Consider the following 24,046-nt stretch of genomic DNA (forward strand, 5'->3'; position numbering starts at 1 on the left):
CAGGGTATTAATTACATCTAATACTAAAATTGTTTCCATGTCCATATTTGCTAAGTCATTTTCTGGTAGCATGCTAGTCATGTGTGATTCATTGCTTTCTGTTTTTTGGTTGACTTGGCTCATAGTTCAGCTGTTTCTGTTTTTTTGATTCACTTGAATCATTGGAGCCTGTCTATCTCCATATATATATATATCCCATGTCCCCTTCCTATTGTAATGTGACTATTGTTTGCTTTGGCTTTGGACCCTCAGATTGCAATGCATTTGCTTCTCCTTCATTGTTTTTTTTTGTATGGCATTAACATGTTGTTATCTTGATTGTTACCCTGGCTTGGCTGTATTATTTTCTGGATTGATTCATTGTACTGTGTGAGTGATTCCTCTATTTGGTTAGCTCTTAAGCATTTAGAGTTCTCTCCAGGTGGAAGCATTCCTGAAGTAACACAAGCTTGCAAGTTTGAAAGTTTTTGAATGAAGGTTTTTTTCTCAGAGATTTTTTCAGCTTAAAGTCTTTTACTGTTGGGTTTAAGTTTGAATGTCCTAGTATGTCAATCCCATTTTTTTCTCTGTTAACATTTTCACATGCCAACTCTATTAGAGGTTTGCTTCTGTTAGTGCTCAAGGATAATGCTCTTTCCTTCCCAAGGAAGGTCTTTATTGTAAGTTGATTTGCAGTTTCTTTCATATCATTGCTTGCCTGTGTATTAAACTGCTCAGAAAACCCATTTAAGGTTATCTCTTGAATGGTTGCATTCGGATTTGTCATTAGTTGATCTTTTTGTGTATGTTCTATCTTTATGCTATGATCTTGTATATCTGGAACGTTCTTGTCATTAAGTGTTGATAATTTTCAGTTTAAATCTGTTGTTACAGGTACTTTGCATGTTCCAATTTCCTTATCATTTGTTAGTGCTAAAGTCATTATGTTTGGTTTAAAATCTGATGTAAATGCATTTGTATTTTTCTCGTTTTATGTGGTTTTTCATTCTGTGCTATGTGCTTTTGCATTGTCTGCAGGTTGGGAGCATGCTGACTTAAATGATGCACAATTGTTATCACAACATTTGTTTTCTCTCTTGTGAGTGTTGTATCTAGAATTTGTGTATGTATTATTGCAATTGCTTCTTTTGTTGTTGTTGCTGATAAGTTGGGCTTTGAGGAGATAAAATTTTACTATATGCCCTAACTTCCCACAAAGAAAACACCTTATATTATTATTAAAGTTATTGCTAGTTTGTCTGGGTTGTTGGAACTGAGGTCTGACTTTATATGCATGCAGGGCTGACATGCTTTTAATTTCCTCTTCTTTTTGTTTGAGATAGATTTCCCCTCTTTTACTTGCTCCTTTAAATCTTTTATGATATCATCTTTTTCTCTAATGGATTCTTTGGATTCTTTGGCTTCCTGATTTCCTGAGTGAACATATGCAGCAGTTTTACGTAGGTCTTCCAAACTTAATGATTCCCCTCCTGGACAATGAAAATTAAAGTATGTCCTAATTGGTAGGGAAATGTTCTTAATAAACTGCCTCCTTATGTGCTGCAAGTTAGGTTCATTTAAGTCTCAGAACCCCAAAATCATTTCCCTAGCTTTGGCAAGCCTATCTAAAAATGTTGAGGGGTGCTTATTTATCTCCTGCCTTAAGTTTTCGAATTTTCCCCGGGAATCAGCATGTTTAGCAAATGATTTCATAGCGTCTACAAGATCTTCCCTAGCTTCTTAGATATACTAGGTTTTGATGACTGTTTAATTCTACATCTTCATAATATTATGGCCAAGATGTTAAGTTTGTGTTCCTACAGGTCTCCTCAATAAATTGTGCTTTCTCTGCTGGTGTAAATAATTCAGAAAGAAGAATTTCAATGTCCCGAAAATGTGGGATCAAAAAGTCTTAATGCTCTCTTAAATTCTTTTATGGCCTTGAAGGGATTTAAAAAAAAAGGCAGGCATTCATTGTTTTAGGGTGTCAATATCTGCAGCAGTGAATGGCTTATGTCTTTTTAAATGAAGAAACCCAAAATCTGCCTGAAAAATCGTGTGGTCAATAATTGGTAATATTGGTACTGCTGGTGCTGTTGCCCCTTCCTCTATTTTCTTTGCTGCATCTGTATGTGCCTCAGTTGTTTGCATTGCTATTTCTATTTTGTTCCCTTCTGTGATCCCTTTTCCTCCTTTCAATTGAGCATTCTCTTCAAGTAATTTTGCTATTTCCTTTCTTAATGTCATTATTAATACAGTGTTATCATCCTTGTGTCCTAGCAATTTGTGCACTAAATTCTTTAAGGGCCAAAAGAAGTGGAAGAATGAGATGATTACTGCAATTGTGGTTGGTATGAGCAAAGATTCGATCTATTTCTAGTATCAACCATTGGCAGAAATCATATATATCTATGATTCCCATTATAAAACCTGGGATCACTACTATCTACAAATCATAAATCGTAGTCCAAAAGTGGTTTAGTAATGCAAGGATTCCCATCATGGTAAAAGTTGTTTTCCCCATTGATGAATCCATTGAATGTAAAATTTCTATGGTACTGTGCCTTTAAATTTTCTTTGCTTGTCTTTTTTTTTTTCTTCTTTTTTCCGGAGTTATTTAGGTACTTTACCTAAGCTGGCAAATTTCAGAGGCTATATTGTCCTAAAATTACAGACTTTCCATAATAAAATAAAATTATTTTGAAGGCCATTTCAAGTGGTCATGATTTGTTATGTATATAAGTAGTTATAAGAGAATTACTTTTTCACATGCAAATAATATTCTAATGCTGAAGGAAACTTCATTTCAAATTATAAAATTTCTCCCAGAAAACTGAGGAAAGAGTTCAGCTAGGAAAGGTGAAATAACTTTTCCAGGGTAACAAAGTCAGTATATTAGACAATAAACATTTATTAAACACCTAGTAATTGCCATATATTATGCTAAGCATTAGAGATTCAAAGGCAAAAGACAATCCTCACTTTCAAGGAACTTATAGAGTAATTGAGAGACAATATATAAACAATTATGTACAAACAAGTATTGGCAGGATAGATTGAAAATAATCAAGAAAAGGAATGTACTAGAATTCAGGGGTGCCATGAAATGCTTCCTGTAAAAGGTAGGATTTTTAAGGGAATCCAAGAGGCAGAGATGAGGAGAAAGAGAATTCTAGGAAGGGATCAGCAAGCCAGTTAAAGTGTCCCAAAATGGGAAAAGAGATAAGTGTAACAGGATCAAAGAATACTTGAGAGGAGAGTTGGGGTATAAGATATAAGAAATGAGTTCAAACCTCAAATCTCTGGAACTATAAATTAATTCTGCACTTAAAAATCAAGAACTCTTATACCCAGACCAAGCAGCTCATAAGATCTTTAAGAAGACAAAAAGACTTATAATGCAAGTTCATTATAAAAAAACTCAAGGATCCATGTCAACTCTAAGGGACTAAGATGAAAAGGCCATCCACCACCATAAAAAGAACTGATAGTCTGAATGCAGATTGACACAGATCATTCTTCACTTCATTTCCTTCATGAATTTTCTCTAGTAAAAGCAATATGTGTCTTCTTTTGCAATATGACAAGTATGGAAACATGTATTGTCTGATAGCACATGTACAATATATGTCATAATACCTGCCATCTCAGGGAAGTGGGGAGAAAAGGTAGGAAAAAAGAGGACCTGGATTTGTTTCTACATGCAATCTGGGGGGAAATTAAAAAATCAAAACAAAAATAAAATAAAATATAAGTTCAGCTCAAGCAAGATAAGTAGGAATCTCAGATTCTATGAGGGGAAAGAACAGGAGGCATCATTGATATTCTGTAAAGAAAATCTGAAGAGACAGGAGCAGGAATGAGCTGAAGTCTACCTGTATTGATTCACAAAAGGTGATTGTTAAAGTTTCAGTGTATTTATACCATGGAAACTAACAAACGTTATAGATCACGGCTTATTATATCAGATTCTATATTCCTACATTCAATTTCCAACTTTGACATTCCCAGGAGCCAAGACATTTTAAGCTTTATTGTCTAAATCTAGAAATTCAATGGAAAAATGTTAATAATGCAGGTTAAACTTAAAAAATGCATGAGACCTGCTTTTCCCATTTTTCATTTTGTTTTGTTTTGTTTTGTTTCTTTTTTCTTTTTCTTTTTTTTCCCTGAGAACCAATTGTTAAACATTACCAGCATGTTCCTGGTCAGGACCTTCAGATGATTGTTTTCTTTGATATGAATTCCAGGGAGATGGTGTGTCAGCTACATGACCCAAATATCTCTGGGGCCAAATCACTAAATCAGTGATTCTGGGAAGAAAAAAGATATATATGACTTGGGCATGATCCTTAAAATAAAAGTTTTCAGAGAAACCAGCCAATCAGTGGAAGAACCTACACAGGTTGTACCCTTTCACTGAGAGAAATTCAGGAAATAATGAACTTCTAGGGTGAAAAGTTTTTTTGTGGCATAGGCAAGAAATTCCAGAGTCCTGAGTGCAGATAAGGAAGGAACAAGGATTAAGATGATATCAGGTCTGCCTACTCATCTATTAATCAGTCTTCCCAAATGATCATCTGACTTCCTTTTTGGCCATGACAACTCATAAAATATTTCCATGTGACTTTTTGTTCCTAAAAATGAAGTTGGTAAAATTTAACCACATCAAAGTTCTTTAGGTTTTATGTTTCTCTTAGCTATGACAATGTATTTCACAATGGAAAAAAAAATTAGCAAATTATCACTCTTTTTGAGGGATAGTGAATTAAATGCTAGATTTGGTGTCAAAAGAAGCTGGATTTTCTAATTTTACCAGTTTTTTAATTTACTTGCTGCTGCATAGTGGGCAAGTCACTTAATCCATCTGAATCTTTTTAATCACCTATAAAACAGTAATAATCATATTTACCTGACTCACCTTGCAGTATCAGTGTACTGAAAATGTTTTATAAGCTTTAAACATGTTCTTTCTAGCTAAACTATCATCAAATTCAATTACTATCCAATTTATATGTTCTAAATCCCATGCTTCATCTCATTTTCCCATTAGAGACAGCTAGATAGAACAATGAATAGAGCAGTAGGCCTTTAATTGGGAAGACCTTAGTTCAAATTTGGCCTTGGAAACTGACTAGCTGTTATGACTTTGAACAAGTCACTTATTCTCTGTTTCCCTCCGTTTCCATGAATGTAAAACAGAGATAATAATATCATCTATCTCTCAGGATTATGTGAATCAAATAGGATAATAATTGTAAAAGATCTAGCACAGTTCCTGGAATATTTAATATGTTTAATAAATGCATTTTCCTTTCCTTCTCATTATAGTATTTTCATCCTCTGACATATACTGGTTATCTGACTTGGCAAATGACTTAACTTCATATTGTTGTAGATAATTCCCCAACATGGCAGTTAGAGGAAATGCTGAGGTGCATTGAAATTCTTTCTTTATCTTGGAATTCCAAATCAATGAAATCAGAGACCCAGTACTTATCTTAATCACTATAATGTTTGTATGACCAGGAAAAGGAGCTTAAATTCAAGCTATTATCATATGGGAATAAGTATTTAAAAAGTAATTATAATTATTTACTAAGTACCATCCTGACACTTTTAAGAAGTTCATTGAAAGAATAATGAGGGAAATGAATATCCAAAATGTAATTCTGTTATTGTGATATCTGTAGATCTTATTTATTCACTGATTTTACTTATTCATGCAGATTCTTTCCTTCAATAGCATGGATAATCAAGCCCTTGTCAGAGTATAACACTGGTTTTTAAATTTAGCATTTTGTTTTTATTAATCTCCACTTGAATTTCCATGGAATTGCCTGTATTCTGTCTAGTTCAATGATCCAAAGAGAAATGAATTGGATGATAGGAGCCATGGTAAAGACAGTGGAGAAAAATCTACAGGATGAAAAGCAGCTAGAAAAGAAAAGAAAAAGAAATATCAGAGGAAGAGGAGAGGGCTTAGGAGGAGAGAGAAAACACTGAGAAAGGGTGAAAGAAGAAAGCTAAAGGGAAGAAAAGAAAGATATGTCCCCATTCTACTGCCTCTAGAGAGGCAATGTGCCATAGGGAATAGAGAGCTGACATCAAAGTCATAAAGACAAATTTAAGATCAGCTTCTGACACATACTGCCTATGTCACCTGGAACAAGTCACTTAACCAGGAAATTCTATAAGCTATTGAATAGATGAAAGTATAGATAGCTTCTTCCTGGGAGATCCCTAAACCAATGGAATCACAAAGTCAGTTCCATCCCCACCCTACCATCTGTGCCTTTTCCATTGACTCTAATAAGAAGTGAGACTGGAGTCCGCCCAGCCATAGGCTAAGGCTAAGAGTACATGGTAAAAGCTGAAGCTTCTTCAGCAAGAAAAGATTAGAACTAGTTCATTTCCTATGGTTGTTCAGAGGTCAGAATAAATCAACAACAAGGGAGGATGATGAGCCAAGGGCCAAAGGCAGAGAAGATTGCTTCAAAATCAGTACCATGAGGGGACATCAACAGAATACAAAAGGTGAGGGGGCAGCTGGGTAGCTAAGTGAATTGAGAGCCAGGCCTAGAGATGGGAGGTCCTAGGTTCAAATCTGGCCTCAGACACTTCCCAGCTGTGTGACCCTGGACAAGTCACTTGACCCCCATTGCCTACCCTTACCACTCTTCTGCCTTGGAACCAATGCACAATATTGACTCTAAGATGGAAGGTAAGGGTTTTAAAAAAAAAGAATACAAAAGGTGATGAGATGTAGTCTAAGGCAGGCAGAAAGATCTAACAAGTGGGTAGGTGGTGCATTAAATAGAGGGCTGGGCCTGGAGTAAGGAAGACCTGAGTTCAAATCTTTAGACACTTACTAATTGGGGTGACACTGGGCAAGTCACTTAGCCTTTGCCTGCCTCAGTTTCCTCATATGTAAAGGGGAGAAAATCAGAACATCTACTTCCTAGGGTTATTGTGAGAATCAAATGAGATAATAATTTTAAATCACAGCACAGTGCTTGGAACATGTTAAATGCTATGTAAATGTTAGCTATAATTATCATTATCATTAATACTAGAACAATTTAAAGAAGAGATTATATCCTATGGCTTAAAATAATACAGGGGGGAAATCAGTGCTAGAAAGAAGAAAATCTCTTAAGAATCATAGTTTCTAGATACAAATATAAATGGTTCTGAGAAGGAAAAAGTTATTTGAGAAGGTGGTGCCTCAAACAATCAATGTGAATAGCAGGAACTTGATAAACAATTTAGATGTTTTTAAGATGTATGTAGAAGATGGAAGCAAAGACAGATAATGGGGAATAAATATAAAAAGTTGGCAAAGTCCTCTAAGAATATCAGGATGACTAAAGCTAAGCTAAAGCTGACAACCAAAAGGGTTTATTTTGCTATGTCTCAGGCAAGTCAAAGATCAAAGGAGGAAAAGGAATTTTTCCTTTTTTTTGAATGGAGTGGTTTGAATGGAGCCATGATAACGGATTATGGAGACAGTTCAAGCTAATCAAACTTGTCTTTTGCTTCTATTTTCTCTAACAAGGAGAATGATCTTTGGAGCAGAAAGAAAAGAACAAAAATAATCCAACAAAGAGTTAACATTGAAGTGAAGAAATGGTAAAAGAGTACCCATCTCTCTAAACAGAAGACACAAGGCACAGATAAATTATGTTCATAAAAAAGGAAAGGTAAGAGAGTCTTTAATTGGCCAGGATTTTTAATGTCAATTCCTGACAAAAATTCTAAAACACATTTTTAAAAATATACTTTCTAAGTATTTAGTAAGAAGTAATGATCGCTAAAATCTTGGCTTCATCAAAGAGAGTTGTTCCAAGCTAACGTCATTTTCTTGTCATATTTTTACAAAGTAATTAGACAATTACGGTGACTAGGCAGTGTAGTGGGTAGAATGCAAGATTTGGATTTAGGAGGACCTGAGTTCAAATCTGACCTCAGATACTTACTAGCGGTATGATCCTGGGCAAATTACTTAACCCTGTTACCTCAGTTTCCTCATCTGTAAAATGAGCTGGGGAAGGAAATAGCAAACCACTCCTGTATCTTTGCCAAGAAAACCCCCAAAGGGCATGAAAAACTAGACATGAATGAAAAACAACTAAATAAAAATTAGATTAATTAGTCAGAGAGAGGCTAGTCTGCCATAATCATCAGTCAGCAGTATTTTAGGCTCTGGGGATATAAATACAACCAATAAAATAATCCCATCTCACAAGGTGCTTACATTTTAATGGGGAGGGCATGTATATATATATATATATATACATTGCGTGCATAATAAATAAATAAGAAATTGACAAATACAAATATTTACTAAGTATTTATATGCAAGGAAATTTGGGGAAGAATGACACTGGTATAGCTTCCCTTCCACAAAACATCCTTTTGATAATGCATTTTGTATTTTTTCCATTGTATCAGGTTTCCATACTTAGAATTTAAAGTCTAGCCTCATTTTTCTGTGTGAACAGGATAGTACCGAGAAATTAAGGGATTGTTATATGGTTTTACAAGAGAATTTGCCAGATTGTTTTCCAGTTTTCCCAACAATGTTTACCAAACAGTAATAGGATCTTTTACTTTTGTTAAATGCAAAGATTTATACTTTTTCATAAAATTTATAGTACGTATGCTCTGTTCCACTGATCTTATTTTCTATTTCTTAGCCAGTGTCAGATAATTTTGATAATTACTGCTTTATAATATAGTTCAAAATTTCATACTATTAGATTCCCTTTATATATGTTTTTCATTAATTCCTTGTATATTCTTGATCTTTTGTTTTTCAAAATGAATTTTGTTGTTATTGTTTCCAATTCAATAAAATACTTTTTGGTAAGTTAATTGGGATGGAATTGAATAACAATACTACTATTGGGATTATTTCCTATAGTGATCAGAGAAAAAGGGGGAAAAAAACCTTATATGTTCCAAAATGCTTATAACAGTTTTCTTGATGGTGGCAAAGAAATGGAAATCAAAGGTGTGCCTATCAGTTGGGGAATGGATAAAGAAATTATGGTATATGATTGTGACATAATGCTATTGCGTCATAAGAAACAACAAATGTTACTTTTGGGAAATCATGGAAAGAACTACATGAAATTATGAAGAGTAAAATAAGCAGAACCAAGAAAACATTATACACAGGAAAAGAAGCATTGCTTGAAGAATGACAAATATGTTTACCTCCAGAGAAAGAAACAAATAAAAATAAGTGAGACAAAATTTTATATATACATATATCTTTTTTGTCAAATAATGCCTTCTTAAATGGGGAGGATGGGAAAGGGAGTTAACTTGCTATTTTAATGTAACAAATTAGTTATAATTAAAATACATAAATAGATAAAAGAGAATTTGTTCAACTCTGTAGTATGTTCTCTTAGACTAGAGAGAAATAGGCTATATAACACAATTAAGCAGATTCAGAATTGGCCTCTTTCTGTCTAGCATATTAGACTAAAATAAACTTCTCCCTTATTTAGTCCTTGAACAGCTTCCAATTTTCACTAGTGGTGGAGTCCCCAGAAATATTCTTTCAAGTCATAGTATTTTTTGTCCATGAGGGCCAATATCCCAAAATCTTTCTATCCCCACCTTCCAATTGAATTATTCTTTAAAAGCTAATTATGAATTTATTTTTTTCAAGATTTCCTTAGATATCTACATTTCTAGATGTGACTCTTACCATAAGATCCTAAAAAGACCATCGTTTCATCACGATGTCTCCAATACACTGTTTTAATGGCTTTTACAAGAAAGAAAACTCCTCTGAATCAATTAATTGACAGAATTTTCTTGAACACTTACTTATTTTCCAGTTAAGTCCTACTCTCATGTCGCATCTTAGGACGAAGATGATGTGGGGTTCACAGAAGCTGTTAAAACAGAGTAGAGAAGTTTTGAGTATGGATGATGATGGGTCATAAACCTAAAGATTATATAGTACAACGGGAAGATAACTTCTTCTAAAGCTGCAAGACCTTGGTTATAATACTAATTCTGATTACTAATAACCATAGGTAAGTCATTTAACTTCCTTGGTCCTCAGTTTCCTCATGTGTAAAATAAGAAGATAAGACTAGACAATCTAGAGTTCCCTTCTGGCTCTAGTTTAAAATGATCCTGCCGTGGAAAAGTTCATCACTGATTAATTTTTCAGTCTAAATACAGTCTCAGAAGTCAGCAAGTTTTTCAGTCTATATGGATAGAATAGATATTCATATAAATGATATCATAGTTAGAATTTTCATATATCCAATAGGATTCTATATGCCTTAGTACACATGAAACAGAAACTAATGCTGACCCATAAGAAGCTCATAATGTAGCTCAAAATGAAAATTCTGAAGGTCAATAGCTATGTTATTACATTCATCCTCAGGACTTCGAATTTTTACTGTAGGAATTGTATCAGAGCTAAATTAACTAAAGGCTCTATTTTTTAAGACATTGCATAGTATTATGTTTTGAAGAAAATTAATTCCTTTATCTGAAAAACAAATTTGAAAAAAAAAACATTTCAAGTGTGGCTCTCCATTTAAAATATCTCAATGCTAAATTGATACTATTAGAACTATCTAAATTGTTCATGTCAAAAAAACAAAAACATGCAAATTAATTTTCCTGGTTAGTTGAAAAAAATAAACAAAGGAACTTTTGGTAAGAAAGATTGGCATATTTAATGTGATTTGTAGCATGTAGATAAAGCTGGAGCATCCCTTCTGCAGCAGTGCTTCTACAAAGGAAATGCAAGCTGTCTTGTTTCAATGAAGTATGCAGTATAGGTGAAAGGAGGAAGAAGAAAGGGAAAAAGTAGTGGAGGGTGGGAGGGAAGGAGAGGAAGAGGGAAAGGAAGAGGGAGAGGGAGAGGGAGAGAGAGAGAGAGAGAGAGAGAGAGAGAGAGAGAGAGAGAGAGAGAGAGAGAGATATTGAGTCAAAGGCAAGTGAAAAGGCAAGTGAAATGAAGAAAATTAACTTCTTCATTTATTTTGGGGGGTAGTGTTGGTGCAGGGCTATCTTACAATTCATGAAGATTTATTTTTAGGATCTTTTTTTATATAAAGTCATTTTTAAAATGTATTTAACCAAAGTGTGGTAAAGTGGAGTGAGTGCGTCTTAGACCTAAGGAAGATCTTTAAGACCTGTCTCTGAGAAACACTAGTTATGTGATTTTAGGCAAGTTACTTAACTTCTTAGTGCACTGGGTAACTCTTTAAGGGGTAACTCTTTAAGAATAAAAGTTACGTATGTTGCACAGTCGTGTCTGAATCTTCATGAGCCCATTTTAGGGTTTTCTTGGCAAAAATACTGGAGTGGTTTGCCATTTTCTTCTCCAGCTTATTTTATAGATAAGGGAACAGTCAAACAGGGTTAAGTGAACCAGGGTCACAGAGCCAATAAGTGTCTGAGGCCAGATTTGAACTCAGGAAGATTAGTTTTTCCGACTGCAAGCCTAGTGCTCTACCCACTTGCTACCTGGCTACCCCAGAAAGGTATAGAGAAAGACTTAGACCTTCTTTCATAGAGGGTATGTTTCATTGAGCCCCTGACATCAATGAATGACTTCGTATTGCACTTTCTAATTTGCCCAACTATTTAAGTAATGACAATATCTTCAAAATCCATCAAATGGAGAATAGCAAAATAAGGAGTGATACAATGATGTTGTATTGTATGCTTATATACTATAAGCAACTCTGAATATGATGAATATAGAAAAAAGATATTAGATGACATATGAACTGATATAAAGAAAGCAAAGCCAAGCTTTTTGATAAAAGAAGCAAAACCAAGATAATAATACACACGATGGTTACAAGAATGTAAATGACAACAAAATAATTAAAAACATGCTGTGAAATTATGAATCTTTGGGAAGGGAGGAGGAATTTATTGGAAAACATAGGTGGTTCATAAAAAAAGATTAAAAAAATTTTAGTAATAGGAAAGAAAATGCTTAATAAATATCTATTGACTTGGTTTAACTATGATATAAAGTCTATCATTTTAATTTGCTGCCAAAACTTTTTGTTTCAACATTAATATTAAATGAGTTAAGAGGTAGTCTATAATGAATTGGTGGTCAATTCAATGTGCATGCTTAGAAAGGCAGATAGGCCCATTTAAATCCATCATAAAGTACCATCACTTTGAGATTCTTCTTAATGAGACAGGGAAGCCACTTCTAAAATCATTTGCTTAATCTTGTGTTTTAGTGAAGATTCATGACAGCGTCTATTATGAAAAATCATTTGAAGGCCCTAATCTCCTGCAAATTTACCTACCAGTGAACTGTTTGTTGTTACTCATAGCAATTTTTTGGTATGGAAGTAAGACATTAAGGAAAATGCTCCTAAAAAATTGAATTCATAATCTCATGGTATGCTTCCGAGCTAGAGAAGCAATAAATGGACCCACACTTTTGACACAGTAAAGGAATATATGTCCCTTGGTAAAACACACTCTCTCTCTCTCTCTCTCTCTCTCTCTCTCTCTCTCTCTCTCTCTCTCACCCAGCATGCAGCAGTAACTTCAGAGAAACTGAAAATCAATTTATAAAAAGAATCTGTTTTCATTCTGTTTGGGAATAATGAATGTTTCATAGGATTTGGTTACATCCATACTCTGAGAAGAATGTGTACTACTAATTTCCTGGGAGTTTTGATTAATTTCCTCAAATTGAATATGAAATAAATTAATATCTACCCATTAGAGTATTTGACCATCTGGAAAGTACAGCAAACAGAAGGCAGAGTTGAAAAATGATGAGGTATAACATGCTAGGGCGTTACATTGTTCTATTAATAGACTTTTAACATGCCTTTGAATGATAAGACTAAGTCTCTAAACAGAAAACAAACTTTTACCTACCCCTCATCACAAGGCTCTGATGCCAAAGGATCCCATCTTTCGCTTTTCTCTCCTCTCTCTCTCTCTCTCTCTCTCTCTCTCTCTCTCTCTCTCTCTCTCTCTCTCTCTCTCTCTCTCTCTCTCTCTCTCTTCTTCTCCCTCTCCCCCTCTCATTCTCCCTCTCCCTCTCTCCCTCTATTCCAAACACAAGTTGCCCTCAACATCACTTTCATCTTTAAAGGTCAGAAATGATATTCAAAGACAGACATTCTCCATATGTGGGTTGAGTTCCCTCAGGTGTATGCCACTGGGGATTATTAGATTCTTCTTCCATCTTCAAGTCACAACTATGAACCCAAAACAATTCCCACAGAAATAGAGACTGAACCACTAAAAAACCACACATCACTTGGTGCTACATAGAGACAGCACACATCTCTGACAAACAACATCTTAATAGATGAAACTAGATTGATTCTTTAGAAAATTGAATTAACCACTTCTAGGAAAATAATAATTCCTATTTTAGAGCACTTCAAAGTTTATAAAGCGAGATGGGCACTGTGAATATTTTTAACAAACATTTTATAGTAAAAATAAATCTGAAACAGCTAGTAAATCTAATAGCTAGGAGTTAAACATAGGTCTTCTGACCCTAAGCTTTTACCATTATTGCATCTTAGCTCTTAAAATAAAGCAAGCTGTTTTCATCAAGAAAGGCATTTTCAAAGATGAAAATGAAGATATGGCAGACTATGTCAGATAACCAGAGGATGATAGATTTGGAGCTGAGAGAGGTCCAAGAAAGACATACCCTTTTTATTCTAAAGATGAGGAAACTGAGGGCCAGTAAAATTAAGAGATTTGCTCCAGTTCAGGCAAATAATAATTGAATAATATGATATAGTGGCTGGGCACTGACCTAGAGTCAGGAGGACATGGATTCAAATCTTATCACAGAGACTTGCTAGTTAGGTAAGCTTAGGCAAATAAGTTATTTCCTCTTGCCCCAGTCTTTATTTGTAAAATGAAGGATTTGGACTAAGATCCTTTCCAACTGTAAATCTCTGATCTGATGATTCTTCATTCTCTAACTTCAAAACCAGCTCTCCTTTCTTATAGGAGTGTCCATCAATGTAACTGATACAGAGTTAAATGAAGCATTACAGTACTTGAAAGTAATAATTTATTTTCAACTTCATGTCATAATTACTTATTTCAATGCTAACTGAGCAGTGGAGTAAATAGAAAGGTAAATTATCAGGTAGCAGTTTCTCTAAGACAAGAAAGGATGAAATGATCAGGAAAATCATAAGATGTTAAAAATCAACTTTAAGGAAATGTAGGAGACCATAAAATGAGTTGTGAAGAGGTTATTCTTATTTGTCAACATTGCAAGAATGATGGTTGGCACTCTATTCATTAGCAGAAGTCTTAATGGCCAACTGTTCTAAAAAAGCTTTCTTTTTAACTTAAGATGCAATTGGGACAGTTGAAACAACTGCGAAAATTACATGAGTTTACGGTCTTTTGCTAAGGTCACATAGTGAGTAAAAAATGAAAATGCAAAAATTCTGAGAGGTACTTATCATGTGCTGCTCTTCTCATGGAAATATGCTTGCAAAGACAGAAAGTGCATCATTATGAGATTGGCAATGAAGGTGAAACAGACTTACACAGTGTTCTTAGGGCAAACATTCTGTGCTATGGTATCATAGGTCAGATTGTGTCATTGATTATACATAAATGTGATGGAAGAAATTGCATTTAGCATTTTTCTATCATCTAGCTTTCCATAATAATATGAGATCATGTCTTTTCCAAAACATTGAGCCAGCAGGGGACAAAAAAGGGGAACTTGACTCCTGTTGAGATCTGGGCTCTTCTGCATTCAATTGTTAGAGAACAGGGAAAGGGGTAGGTAATAGGAGAGGAGGTTTAATGTAACAGGAAGAAAGGATTGGGTTTGAGGAGGCCAGGTACATAAAAAAGTGATTTATCAGGCAAAACTTTGGTACACATCAAATTGATTTGAAATCCTTCCATACCCACCCATCATTCTACCTGTCAGGCTGATCTCAACCCTATGAATTTAGTTTTCCTGAGAAAATCTGTAACTTACTTGACCCAACTGTTCATTTTTTATGCTACTTTGGACTCCTTGTTTTTGTGCAATGGTAGTAGTTTCTCCCAAAGAAAACAACTATTTTAATGAAGTTATAATGATATATGAATACTCTTGTGGGAGATACAACATAAAATCCAAACTAAAGATACTAATATTGTGGTTATATCCAGATATTTCTGATTACAGCTGACACTATGCGGTTGGCACAATCTTCCTGTGCCAAAAACAGTGAAGGGTCATTTTAGTGAAGTTTATGGTTATTTAAAAGAGATCAGACTATCTATCACAACTGGAAAACAAAGTGGATGAAAAATATGTTATTTCCAGGATATTAATATGTGATTCCTATCATTATTTAGCTATATTATTGTTACATAATGTGTTTCTAATAACAATAAATATTGTTATGGTTAATTATGATTGTGTGGTAGAGAGAGCTATTTGACCTTTGTCAGATACCTTAATCTCCACTTGCCTCAGTTTCCTCCACTATAAAATGGGGATAATAATAGCACCTATCTTACAGGGTTATTATGAGGATCAATTATGATAATCTTTGTAAGGTACTTAGAACAGTGCCTTGCATAGAATAAGTGCTATATAAATGTGAGATATTATTATTTTCATAACAGATTTAGATAATATTTATATGGTCCTTTAAGGTATGCAAAATACTTTATATAATATATATCATCTCATTTAGTCCTCACAATAACCCTATGAGGTGAGTACTTTGAGTGTGTCCATTTTATAGATGAAGAGACTGAACCAGTCAGTCAACCAGCATTTATTAAGCCTGTTACTGTAGAGCCCTTAGAGCTTCACTCCTACATCAAAGGTCCCAAAGTCATTCACTGCATCCTTGGCCATTACCAGTTGTGCATACTTTTGTCTTGCCACTGAGCTTTGATAGTTCTGGAAGAGATAATGAGGTTTTTGCAACTCTGCTTCATTTAAATTCAATTCAGATGTCATTGATGTCATGAAAGTCAAAAAAACAACAGCTTGACTATCTTTCAAACACTGTATTAATCTCTAAGAATTCAAAGAAATGGGGTGTAAGAAGCACAGTTCCTGCCCTCAAAGAACTCACATTCCAATGAGGCTGGTAATATGCAAAAAAAAAAAACTGTACACATAAGATATAAACAACATAAATAGTTCTAGAGGTTAAATAACTTGTCCAGAGTCACACAGGTTGTCAGTCTGAGCCAGTATTCACACACTAAAAGTCTATAACTGTCCATGCTATGCCAATAGTACACATGACTTAGATAGGCTTTAAGCAAGGGACAGTGACCTAGGTCCAGTATTGAATAGAAGAAAAATCAAGCTTTACTGTCCTTAAGAAATCAGTTGTCCTTAGGATGCTTTCTGTAAATTTCAGAGTGCTTTCAGTGACAGATTACAGTAGGGAATTTGAGCAATGTTTACAGTGATGCCACGCTCCATGATTCCAAACAAAACAAAACAACATGGCTAGAAATAAAGAACATTTTTGTTGTTATTGTTCAGTCATTTCATTCATGTCTAACTGTTCATGACCCTGTTTGGGATCTGTTGGCAAAGGTACTGGAATGGATTGTCATTTTCTTCTCCATCTCATTTATAAATGAGGAAACTGAGGCAAACAGAATTAAGTGACTTACTCTGGGTCATGCAGCTAAATAAGTGTATGAGGCTGGATTTGAACTCAGGAAGATTAACCTTTCCAAATCCAGACCCAGCACACTGTCCCTTGGTCCAACAGCTGTAGGAAGAATCAACCCTGTAAATGATGAGAAACAAAGTGATAAGATTAATCTTTAGAGGCTGCTGTACATAGGGCAATAGTATTAAACTGAAATAGTTGTTGAAATAGTTATTAATATTATCTATGCGTGAGTGAAATTTTATTTATTTTGTTAAATGTTTCCTAATCATGGTTTAATCTAGTTTGGGGCTACATTCAAGAGTGTTGTGGGCTGCATGTTTGACACCTCTATGGAAACGGACCCTTAACTTAGTAAAAAACCTATCAGAATCCCTTCATTTCCTAAGGAACTGTAACTTTATTTCCATGCCTTCTGCTGTCTTGGTGCCAGTTTAAGGAATTCAAGACTTCCTAGTGGAAATCGAAGGCAAATATGTCTAGAGCCACAGAAACAAGTTTTTCTGAGCACCACTTTATATAAAATTTTTATTGGAGATTGTTCTCTTGAAAGGCATGCCACTCCCCTTCGTGCCTTGAATATGCATAAACTTCTCCTAAAAGGAGATTACAGTGTGGGAGAAAGTATTATTTTAGTCATAGCAACATGAGGGTTTTAGGCACAATCTTGAGGAATCATGACACCCCATCAAGGAATATGACAGAACAATAAGTGGCATATCCAATATCTATTACACTTTAATACCTTCAGTTGAACAGTGTTGCCAATATCTTCATTCAAAGACCTCTGAGGTTTGTTACAATGCCCTTAGCTATTTTGATTCTTTATGCACAATATTCCATCCTCCATCTCTATGCCCTTGCACAGACTGTCAGTCATGCCTAGTATTCAATCTTTCTTAACTTCAATTGTTTGGAATCTCTAATTAACATTCAGACTTCAATTCAATTGTGGACTTTTTCATGAAACCTTTTTAGATCATTGCAATTGCTACAATCTCCTCCCTACCTCCCAAATTACTATACATTCATGTCGCATATATTTTGTATGTACATGTTTTCTCCTCTGATAGAATGGTTGCTCCTTTAGTGATGGGATCATTTCATTTTTGGAGTTTGTATTCCTAGTATCTAGCACAGTACTTAGTACAAAATAGTTGCTTATGAAATGCTTGTTGATCGGCCGATTGGTCACTTATATCATGTGATATCAAGAAAAATCAGGCTTTATCATGCAATCTTATCAATAGTCTTTTCAAACTTTTTTGTGACTTCCAATAGAGATTATGCCCTAGAGATTTCAATTCTTCATCTCCCCAATTTCTATCCTACTGCCTAGATAGGTGACTATACCATCTGGCCTCATCCATGTTTCACTTCACTCCTTGCTCCCTTCCCATCTTCTCAGCAGTTTTGCCATATGTTTTACCACCCTTTATATCACCTCCCTTTCTCTCCTAGTCCTGGATCCAAGATTGAAGCAACTCTGCCATTGTCAGTCGTGTCCTGCTTGGCATCCCTGGAACTTCATAGACCAAATTTCCTCTGAGACTGTTGCTCTATGTATGTTGTCTCTTCCTATTATCCTGAAAAATCATTGAGGGCAGAAACTCAATTTACTTTTGTATTTGTATCTCTAAGACTTAGTTTGAAGTACTTGGGTTTTTTTTTTAAAAATTTAATCAATAGCAAAACAAACAAAAACAATTCCCACCTTCAACTTGTAGATTTATTTAAAGGTAGAAGAGGCCCAAAAATACTCATCACATAGAGCAAACAGCAGTAAAGAACAGTTATGAAAACTGAGCTTCATGGGCTAAGGAATTGTTCTAAACTAAAATATGGTTCTATGTGAGCAGTGTACTTATTAGTGGTAAAGATCAGAGGAGAGTCTTGAATACCTGATTTACTGACCATTTTTGTCTAATAGAACACAACTCTTACAGAAATTTTAAAAATACATAAATATTTTTATATGGAACTATACATTCCTATTAGATACTTTTATATAACTTATAGTCTTGGGTATTTTATTTGGGCTTTGAAAAGTTAAATCACTTGCCCAAGGTCATTTGACCAGTATATGTCAGAGGCAAGACTTGTATCTATATCTTCCTAACTCCAATATGGCCCTCCTGTCCACTACAACACTATGGCACCATAGTGTCCACACAATACACACCTATGTATAGGCACAAGTATATGCATATGTATACATACATATATAAACTGCTTTCACATTGCTAGGATTTTTGAGGGGAACTATTAAGCCACACTTATATAAATAAAAAACTGGAGAAGTTGACATTTTGATCTTTCAGAAGCAAATAATATTTCACAATACTTTAGTAAAAAGAAAAGCAAATAAATGAAAGAAGGCAATTTACTGTTGTGTTGAGTAAGTAGTGAGAAAAAATATTCTCAAGGAACTAAGTAAATACTCTTTGAGGAAGAAGAATGATTGAGTAAGATTAAGGAAAAACAAAGTAATAGAGGTAATAGGAAGGAATTATGGGCAGGAGTCTCCAGTTTACAATTCATTAAAGTTTAGAAATGAAGGCTATTGAGTGGAAAGAAAAACAAGATATGACTGAATATTGGTTTCCAACAAAGATTCCAATTGTAACTGACATTCCACCATGCTTATCACACAGTGAATTTTGCATAAGCAGCAGGTCATAATTTGTTTTGTAGACTCAACAGTCAAGAAGAAAAGAAAATACTCAGGAGGCCAGGTGAGAGATGGGTTAGATCATTAATAAGAAGAAAAGAAAAGACTTGGAGCTTTGGGGGAAAAAAATTTCAGACCAAGACATTTTTGGAGCTTACTCTCATTGCATTATAAGAGAAAACTATTGTTCTGATCCATATTAGAAGATTTTTATTTTCATCCATATATGTATAATACCAATTGATAACAGAAAAGACTAGTTGGATTTGCTCAAATATATAGGTTCAATTTTTAACAATATATCTGAATTTTGAAAGTTTAGCAGACTCTCTTACAAAAATAGAAATAGACTCATTTCCATTCAAATGAACAATCATTTATTAAATACCTACAATGTGCCAAACATAGTTATAGGTGCTAGGCTAGGGATGCAAAAATAACAACAACAAAAAATGACATCATTCCTGACCTTAAGGAGTTCTCATTCTACTGGAATTATTTGATAACAAAGAACATATTTGTATCAGCAGTATTGCTGCTGATACTGGACAATCCCTTGTTGAACTGTGTCAGGGTAAAATGTCATTGATAAGCTCTGAAAAACAAAGACAAAGCCAACACTATTATGAAGCAGTACTATAGATAAATGGCAACAGAGTATGTTGACATTGCCTATTTTCTATTCCCATTCCCATCTTGCTCTTTCTTCTTACTAGATTGTCTTGTGATACTCTATTGAATATGATTTGCTTCTATCAAAAGATAAAAGCAGTGTTGCTTAATTCATAGTTTTCTCCTCTTTTAGTAAGTTGAGATATGAATCTTCTTTGATAAAGACCTCATTTCTCAAATATAAATATGAGAAATGACACATACATATAAATGTATTAAAAGAGAGAAAGAGAGAGAGAGGAAGAGAGAGAGAGATGGAGGGAGAGAGAGAAGAGAGAGAGAAAGAGAGAGAGAGGTGTTAAATTTATAAGAATATGGGGGCAGCTGGGTAGCTCAGTTGATTGAGAGCCAGGCCTAGAGATAGGAGGTCCTAGGTTTGGATCCGGCCTCAGACACTTCCCAGCTGTGTGACCCTGGGCAAGTCACTTGACCCCCATTGCCTACCCTTACCAATCTTCCACCTATAAGTCAATACACAGAAGTTAAGGGTTTAAAATTTTAAAAAAAATTTATAAGAATATGAGTCGTTCCTCAATTGATAAATGGTCAAAAGATATGAACAGGCAGTTTTCAAAAGAAGAAATCAAAGCTAACTACAGTCATATTAAAAATATCCTAAATAATCATTGATGAGAAAAATGCAAATACAAACAACTCTGAGGTACCACCTCATAACTATCAGATTGACTAATAGATAGAAAAGGGAAATGACAAATATTTGAGAAGTATGGAAAAATATGGACACCAATGTTGGTAAAGTTATGAACTGACCCAAACATTATAGACAGCAATTTGGAATTATGTCCAAAGGGCTATAAAACTGTGCATATCCTTATGCTCAGCAATATCACTACTAGGTCTGTACCCTGAAGAGAAAAAAAAGGAAAAGGACCTATATGTACAAAAACACTATAGCAGCTCTTTTTTGTTATGGCAAAATATTAGACCTTAGTGGTATACTCATCAGTTGGACAATGGATGAACAAGTTGTGGTATATGAATGTGATGAAATACTATTGTGGTATCATATGCAATGAACATGATGCATTCAGAAAAAAATCTGGAAAATTTACATGAATAATTACAAAGTAAAATAAGCAGAACCAGAACACTGTACACAGTAAGAGCAATAAGGTTTACAGAACAACTGTGAATGATGTCGCTATTCTCAGGAATACAATGATGGAAAATAATTCCAAAGGACTTATGATGGAAAAAGCTATCCACTTCCAGAGAAAGAACTGATGGAGTATGAATACAGATTAAAAGAAACTTTTTTTAATTTTCTTTTTTATTTTTTTTGTTCTGAATTTTCCTCTGCAAATGTCTAAGAAGGAAATGTTTTGCAAGAATGCACACATATTATCTATATCAAATTGTTTGCTTTCTCAAGGAAAGAGGAGAGAAGTAAAGAAAGGAGAGAGAAATTTAAACTCATTTAGAAAAATGATTGTTGAAAAGTTTAAAAATACATACTGGAGAAAAATAAAAATTAAATGTAAAAAAGAGTTAATGGAACAATAAAATGATTAAAATTAAAAAGTACTACATAAATGTTAGTTATTATTATATTCATATATCAGTACCAATCAATTATTCTATTTGGTTCATTTCTTCTCCAATCTTTCAGATGCATCCCCCTTTCTTGGTACATTCAAAAATGCCATTACCCAAATATTACTCTTCAAAAACCCTAACCAAGAACAATTTGCTCAATAGATTCATCTCGTTTAGCATTCTCTTGTAGGTCCCCTAAAAGTGCCAAGAAGACTTGCTCTCTCAACTCCTATTTTCCAAATGTTATATCCCCTTTATTTTATGAAAAAATTCTTCTTGCCCTACCCCCTACCTTTTCTTTTGGTACTTCTGCCTGTGTCCCTCTTCACCCTCCTTACATTCTATGCCATTCTCTTTCCTAAAATACTTTTTCTTTTTTTCCTTCCCCTTCACCCTCCCCAACTCTTTCTCTCTTTTCTTTGTATCATATTCTGGTATTGGAAGAAATTGAATAGTAAATATTTATTAAGATCTAAATATGTTCTTGTCACTGTCTTAAGTGCTGGGGATACAAAGGAGATAGGCTTGGCAACATATAGGATATATGAGAATATATGTGATATGCTGATGAAGATGAAATATGTGCTACATTAGACAAGGTAAGAAGTTGAATATGACTCTGAGTCTGTAAATCTGGTTGATTCAGAATATTAGGTTATCCTTAATAATAATAAGGAAGTTTGGTAAAGGGGAAAGTTTGGAGGGAGAGTTAATAAGTTTCTTTTGGATATGTTGCATTTGAGATGTCTGTGGTCCTCTAGTTCTTGATGGCAAGAGGCACTAGTGATGTGAAATATCTCGGGAGAGATGTTAAGGCTGGATATATTGATTTGGAAACCATCTGCATAAAGATCATAATTGAACTCATGAAAGCTAATGAGATCACCAAGCAACATATCATGAAAAGAGAAGAAATGAGGACCCAATAGAGAGCAATGGAGGACACCTACAGTTAGCTGATACTCAATGGATGAAGATACAGCAGTAGAAACTGAGAAATAGTTGTCAGACTTTTAGTACAAGAATTAGGAGAGATGTCATGTAAATGTAAATAAATTGTCAACCTAGAGATAAAGGCTTATGTAAGAGACAAGCTATTGACAGTGGAGGAAGGAAAGAGAGAACTCTATCATCCAAGGTCTTCAAGTGGAGGCAAGACTACCATTGGTTAGAAACATTCCTGCACAGGTATGTGTAAGACTGGAATATTTTGATAGTATCCTTCAATGTTCTCTTCTCTTCTCTCACTTCTCTTCTCAGTGGCTGGTATGGGTAGATTTTACTGGTTGCTGCTCAGTCACCAGCAGTTATATACCATAATATTGCTCTGGGTCTTGTTTTTTCAATCTCCATTGGTGTATCTTCATCCACTGAGCAAATGTTAAGTGTAGGTGACCTCCAAGACTCTCTATTAGGTCCTCTTTTCTTCTTCTATACTATGCTGCTTGGTAATCTCAGTAGCTCCCATGAGCTAGGCAGTAAAATGTCATGTATAAAATGGGAGTTATATTTAAGCCTCTGTCCTACCTAGCCAGAAGTATATACCATAGAACCATGGGTAAGATTTAATAGGCTTGAAAAAATTAAAAACAGCCATTCAGATGTCAGAAATTATTAGAGAAAGTTAAAGAATAAAGAAAAATGCAGTAAGGAAATTAACCTTTTTTCCATAGCATTTAAAAGAAAAAAAGTAGAAACTGGGTTCATATGTGTAAATATAGAGCAAGATATCTGATTGTTTTTATTTGGATATATTAATTCATGTTTTTCATACTGAATATTTTATACTTAATTTAAAAAATGTTTTATCCTCTATCATTTATAATGTCATCAAACCTCTCTGTGTTTTTGAAGTTAATTAACTTTTTCCAGGTTATGAATATAAATGTTAAATGAGTCCAGGCTTAGCAGCATTCCCTGTGGCAACTAAAAATGTCCATCACCTTGATACAAAGGTTTAATTCTCAGTACTATCCCAAAGTAAACTGGGAGTCTATAGAAATGCCCACAGGCCCATCTAGATGGATGTAATGAAGTTTTTGTGAGAGAGACTAAGACCAAAATGTCATATATATATATATATACATATATATATACATATATATATATTCTGGTGAATTTGATATAATTTCCATTATGATGTAATACACCATCATATATTCATTAGATATATAATATTTAATTTCACTAATTGAGTTTTTAATTGAAAAAAATGTTCCTTTTACCAATTTTATCCAAGGCAATTTCTTTTCCTTTAATTCCTTGAGGATTATAGATTTATCTGTCAAACAAATATTCCAATTCCTGTATCTTAAAGGGTAGTTTCTTTCTGAGGATCAAGAAAGTAGTTGAAAGTCATTAAGGATTTTAATATTACTTTTCCTTCAAATGTTTTCTCTTCTTCTTACTGCACTTGTGAGGAAATGATTCTGTTTAAAGACTTCTGTTCAAAGAGGGAAAAATAGACTCAGGAAAGCTTCCTCTATGAAAAAAAAAAAAA

General features: G+C 34.3%; 1 protein-coding gene across 1 annotated transcript in view; it reads right to left on the reverse strand.

The window, feature by feature from the left end:
• The window catches only part of PREX2 (phosphatidylinositol-3,4,5-trisphosphate dependent Rac exchange factor 2), a 519,198-nt gene that overhangs the window by 1,447 nt on the left and 493,705 nt on the right, over window positions 1–24,046 (reverse strand). The gene's annotated exons all lie outside the window — the stretch shown is intronic.

The sequence above is a fragment of the Gracilinanus agilis genome, chromosome 1, assembly GCF_016433145.1.
Source record: "Gracilinanus agilis isolate LMUSP501 chromosome 1, AgileGrace, whole genome shotgun sequence".
Lineage (NCBI taxonomy): Eukaryota > Metazoa > Chordata > Mammalia > Didelphimorphia > Didelphidae > Gracilinanus > Gracilinanus agilis.